The sequence below is a fragment of the Aquarana catesbeiana genome, linkage group LG07 (genome assembly GCF_042186555.1).
Source record: "Aquarana catesbeiana isolate 2022-GZ linkage group LG07, ASM4218655v1, whole genome shotgun sequence".
NCBI classification, from domain to species: domain Eukaryota; kingdom Metazoa; phylum Chordata; class Amphibia; order Anura; family Ranidae; genus Aquarana; species Aquarana catesbeiana.
In genome coordinates this window covers 82,795,210-82,801,209 of record NC_133330.1, presented here as the reverse complement: position 1 = coordinate 82,801,209, position 6,000 = coordinate 82,795,210, and the positions used below count along the sequence as shown (strand labels likewise).

The 6,000-nt window shown below is 45.1% G+C and overlaps 1 protein-coding gene across 1 annotated transcript in view; it reads left to right on the top strand.

Moving 5' to 3' along the window:
• The first annotated feature begins 1,435 nt into the window (after positions 1 to 1,435).
• The window catches only part of LOC141103128 (platelet glycoprotein IX-like), a 35,335-nt gene continuing 30,770 nt past the window's right edge, over positions 1,436 to 6,000 (top strand). Inside the window, exon 1 of the mRNA XM_073592389.1 lies at positions 1,436 to 1,620. The gene's annotated coding sequence lies outside the window, so the exon portion shown is untranslated. The remainder of the gene's footprint in view (positions 1,621 to 6,000) is intronic.

Sequence of the window (6,000 nt, the reverse complement as noted above, 5' to 3'; positions counted from 1 at the left end):
CCTACCAGTGCCCATCAGTGCCGCCCATCACTGCCACCCATCAGTGCCCCAATCAGTGCTGCCCATCAGTACCCCCCATCAGTGGTACCTATCAGTGCCCATCAGTGCCACCTATCCGTGCCACCCATCCGTGCCACCCATCAGTGCCACCCATCAGTGGCCATCAGTGCTGCCTTATCTGTGCCCACCAGTACTGCCTTATCTGTCCCCATCAGTGCTGCCTTAACTGTGCCTATCAGTGCCGCCTTAACTGTGCCTATCAGTGACGCCTTAACTGTGCCTATCAGTGCCACCTTAACTGTGCCTATCAGTGATGCCTTAACTGTGCTTATCGGTGCCCATCAGTGCAGCCTATCAGTGTCCACCAGTGCCGCCTCATCGGCGCATATCAATGAAGGAGAAAAATTACCTGTTTGCAAAATTTTATAACAAACTACGAAACATGATTTTTTTTTTTTTTCAAAATTTTCCATCTTTTTTTGTTTGTTTAGCAAAAAATAAAAATCCCAGCTGTGATCAAATACCACCAAAAGAAAGCTCTATTTGTGGGAAAAAAATGATAAAAATTTAATTTGGGTACAGTGTTGTATGACCGCGCAATTGTCATTCAAAGTGCGACAGCGCTGAAAGCTGAAAATTGGTCTGGGCAGGAGGGGGGTTTAAGTGCCCAGTAAGCAAGTGGTTAAAGCGCAAGAGCATTGAAAGCTGGAATTTGGTTTGGGAAGGAAGGGGGTGAAAGTGCCCAGTATTGAAGTGGTTAAGTAGTAGATATGTGTGGATTATTTTTCAGAGAATACAGATATCGTTTAGTGTTACTATAAGGCCTCATGCACACTGGAGATTTTAAAAAAGCCAGTAACGTCAGCTGTAAAAAGCTGCAGCTGTAGAGTGAGTTTTTCAGCATTTTTGTAGTAGTGTTTTTTAGAGTTTTTTAGCTGTAGCGTTTTTTAGCAAAATATGCTCCCATAAAAGCTTATGGCTCAAAAATGCTGAATAGCTAAGTTTTTCAGCGTTTTTTGGTGTTTTTAAGCTGTTTTCAGAGTTAGGGCGTTTTTACAGTTGAAAAGCTAGTTCTGGGGTTTTTCCAGCTAGAAAAATACCCCTGCCAAAAGCCGCTGATAACAGCCTATGAGTGCATGGAAACATAGAATAAATGCTGGGGAGTTTGACTGCAGAAAAAAAGTCTGGAGCCAAAAACAGCAGCTGTAAAAATGTCCGGTGTGCATGAGGCCTAAGTGTGTCACCCCAGTGAGCATCATTCAACAGAATAAAAGCACATTTCCATTTCAAACTGTTATTTTTGGCTCTGTTTTACGGCTCTGTAGTAAGTTCTCTTATCATTCCTAAACACTAGTTTGCTGATGAGTTTTTTTCCAGCCCTGACCAGCATCTCTTATCTCTTCCTGACAACAAGACATGTCACATCAGCTGCGTCACACATCTCCAACAAATGCCAAGTTTTCTGCATTCACCAAAACCAGCTCTCATCTAGCCCGTCCCATAATCTTCGACAGTGCCGACACCGAAGGAGAACTGAATAATCACAAGAACTAACCTGGGGGCCTGGAAATATGAAGAGAAATAGCCATGGGCCAATGGGGATCCTTCTAGTATCCAAAGGTAAATTGATTGCTCTTAGAAATTGATTGGTGCTCTTGGAACTTTATTTTTCTATTACATGTAAATTTATTAATGTGCTGAAAGAGGGGAAGGAGGCAGGAGATGTTTCACCTTCACAATTTCATTACATTCAAATGGTCAGGGCTCATAAATCATGTGTATAGGCAGTGTGTAATACAAGATGAGACAATACGTTGCCTTTTCTTTGTTGCTGCAGCATTCTTTTTGTCTTATGAACCCTCCAGATACATGCATGAAGTCGCACAGATGTCAGCCAAGTTGCACCTGAAGTTGCACTAAAATCGTGCGATTTCAAGTGAACTAGTACAATTTCAAAGTCGAATTCAGTGCGTTGCAGTGTGTTTTAGGGCCAACTAATACTTAAAGTGGAAGTAAACCCTCCTATTGTTTTCAGCCAAGGACACTGCCATCTTGGCCTCTGTTTAATCTGCAACTGCCACAATGTTGCACGTTTGATCAGTTATGACACCAGCCATTGGATAGTGTGACAGTTAAACGGCAGCTGCCTGCGAACCTGGAAGGAAGACCGGGTGAAGATGGAAGCCCTGTCAACGGTGACAGTGCCCCGCTGGAGGGCTTCATTTTCAGGCAAGTCTTTCATAATGTGCTAATAATTAATATGAAAGATTAATAATAATATTTCAAAATGTGGTTAATTTGCAGGGAGAAGGTTTTTTTTTGTTTGCGGTTTACTACCGCTATAAAGAATGGTGTGGACCACAAGCACCACAGCCCCCATCAGAAGTCCATTTTTGTGGTTCACTTTTTTTGTACTTACTTTTTAATGCACCTGGTGTTTAGTTTTGAATGTGTTTACTACAGAACTTTAAAAAAAAAAAAAAAACATTTTTATTGTCATACTTGTGTGCCATTAGCCCCCCAGAAGCCAGGCTAAAAAAAACTCCCAGTTAGCAATCCCCATATGCTGCCTTGTTGCAGGAGCATGAAAACAATTGGATGCTCACTCCCAGCATTACAGGACAAAAGCCAATGATGGTCATTGGTAACTTAGAGTTTTTCAGGCTTCCGGGGGAGGGGGCCCTAAATAGTATGACCATGAAAATCCTTTTTTTTTTACAAAGTTGCATAGTTTTCAATACCTATTGAGGCCTCTTGACTCTATAGACTGATTTTTGGGAAACAACTTAGCCTTTAAAGTCTTTGTGCCCAGAGTACAGATTTAGGTGTATTTATTGCTTTGTCCTCCAGTAAGTTCATGTTTTTCATTCTTTACCAGCTGTGATATACTGTACTGTATATGCTAAACAGTCTTTACTTTCTCAGTTACCTTAAAGTGTATCCAAAGACAAAACTTTTTCTTTAGTTTTAGTTTGTGCAAGAGTTGGAATCTCTGTAACTGTGTATTGCTGTCTGTGTCCCTGCTGGAGAGATTTATCCCTTCTATTTCTCTTGTTGAGGATCGTCACAAGTTCAGAAAGTTTACGGTTGTTAGCAGAATAGGGTTTGAGGGGAAATCTTTCAATGGGGAGACTCCTGTTCCATGGACAACTGTCTAAGGCAGTGGTCTCCAAACTGTGGCCCATGGGCCGAATGCGGCCCTTTGCTCACCTTTATCTGGCTCTCAGGACACTATTCCTCCCATTGACACCAAAAAGTGGGCACCATCCCTTCCACTGACACCAACAGTGGAGAACCATTCCTCTCACTGACACCAACAATCGGGCATTTTTCCCTCCACTAACACCAATGATGGTGATGGGACACTATTTCTCCCACTAATACCAGCAATGAGACATAATTCCTCCCACTTATATAAACAATTAGACACTATTCCTCTCAATAATACCAGTGATAGGACACTATTCCTCTTTCTACTGACTACAGGCACTATGTAATTTTTTTTACTCCCAATGACACTGAGGCATTTACTGTTTCCACTGGCCACTCCGTCCCCCCTAAAGTCTGAAGGACAGTAAACGGGCCCTCTGTTTAGAAAGTTTGGAGACCCCTGTTCTAAGGGCTCGTTTACACATGTGGTAGCCCTCTGAAGAGCACTCCCGAGATGGATTGCTTTTCAGAGAACATTTGACAGGCGTGAGGAGGCATTATGTTGACTAACCTCTAAAAGCCTGCACCACCCACCGTGCCACAACCGGGTCATGTTCTGCAGTACTGCCCACCCAACACGAAGGGAGGATCATTTTTACCAGCTGCAATGCAAAGCATCATGGCCATGGCATGTATATACCCCTGTATACCTGTCTTTGCAGCATGAGGGGGTGGTTGCGGGCAGTAAAAACGTAGTTCAGCCACCTGATATTACAATCCTTGTCCCCACAATGCTGCAAGTTTAAGCTAAGCCTGTAAGGGGGTGGGAGAGTTTGATGAAGGGCGCAGTGTACCCATGCTGACTATTCCACGTTGCGTACCTCCAGGGGTTCTTTAGGGTACACCAGGTGTTTTACTCACTAACCCTTGCATGTGGAGTAACCAGGCGTGAGCCACGGTCATGTGAAGAGTCAAACATTAAGATGGCCTCATGTGTGCAGTACCCGAAGAACAGGGTTCCTCCATAAGCTGCTTCGTCCCATGTCCTACACACTTGTACTGATGGTTGTGTTTCATTTGGAGGGACAGGCCAAGCCTCTGCCCAGTCCACCAGTCAGCATGGGAAAAGCCTATACTTGGAAATACTCTAACTGAGAAGTCCATGTCCAAATGCATGTTCTTGGGTTTTTCCATTGAATCAGTGTTTCAGAGCGGACCACAGGTCCTAGCGAGTCTCGATATATATCCCTAGTTGCGTGTATCCCCCCTAGGATTTGGACCTCTTCCCTTTTTTAAAACATGGGACCCCCTCTGAAACCATTGGACCCCTGAGAAAGGCAGCAAACACACCAGGAAAGGTGACAAAAAACGAACCCTTTCTCCCTGACCTGGGCAGATGGGTGCTAACTAAATATACAGTAGTCCACCTGCCTACACATCCCCCTCCTCTATCGAAAGCCGTCTATCGCAGCATATAAATTTACAAAAGTGCAGTGTACAAAAATAGACACATGAGTAATGCAAATAGGCAATTTGTTCCAAAAAAATGGAATGCAAAGTTTAACAGGAACTAACTGGAGTAAACTGTAACTGGCAGTTCACACACACTTGAACTGATGTATGTGTTGCATTCGGAAGGACAGGCCGAGTCTCTGCCCACTGCACCAGTCAGTGTACCTCACTCCCAGTAACAGAGTGGGGTCCCATTAAGCATATAGCCTGGACCTCATGCCTGCTCTCACCTAACTCTTCTCTTCCCATACCTAGGCCATAGATCCCTGTAACGCTAGTCTGATGGAGACGAACCGTTAAGGAGGAAGACAAAGCACCAACCCCCTCGCTACCGGAGGACCATGCAAATGACTGGTTGCTGTTCTTCCTTGCAATTACTCATGGCAACTACCTCTTTCTTCTTGTCTTGCTGAATGAACGTCTGAATGAACCTCTGTCTTAGTAATGTTACACATGCCCCATGTAGCAACTACAAGTGTGTGACTAGTGGTAGTACAGGGAAATGTATCTGTATCTGGTCCAGGGATAAATCCGAGGAATGGCATCTGGGTCAGGGTTATTAGAGATTAGGACTGGATGACTCATCCTGGCAGCTCTCTGGTGCCTCCCCCTGTTTCTAGAATGTTGGAGAACATTCTAGAAGATAGAGGGCGGAGGCTAGGAGGGGTTGCCTTGAATAATTAGGGGCCCTTAGCCAATCCCCAGGAGAGGGCTTGGCAGGGGAACAAGGAGCCCTTAAATAGGAATGAGCCATGCCAGTCAGGGAGTCAGGTGGAAGATGGAGAAGCAGTGTTGAGAAGAGTCTGTCGGTGGCCCTTGAGGGACACTTGCCAGGTAGGGGTTTTACCTCGGGCCGGAGCTCATGTGGCTGGCCTGGCAGGATCCTACCACAGGAGGCAGTTGGAGGAAAGCTTTCCGGAGAGGCAGCAGGAGCAAAGAGAGACAGAGTGATTAGATCAGCACGGTGCAGGGACAGACAAGGGGAGAGACTGCCAGCTGTAGCAGTGCTCTCTTAAAGACAGCGGTGTGCCAGGTCTTCATCCAACCTTGCCCTGGGGAGTCTCCATGTGAATGTCAGTCGGGAGGACTGGGAAGAGAAAATAGCCAGGTGGGCTGGTAGCAGCCAGGCGGGCTAGCATTTTCTGTAGACAGCAGAACCGGGATCAATGTCTACGGGCAAGCAGAAGGTTGTAAGCAATGATGTTTACTCCACATATGCTACTTTACCAAAGGGTAAGTTCCTAGCCTGTAATGGGCTGTTGCTGAGCTAAATAGACTGTTAGTTCCTCCTGGAGTAATTCAGCAGAAGCTATACAAGGGAACCAAGTTTGTGCAGGT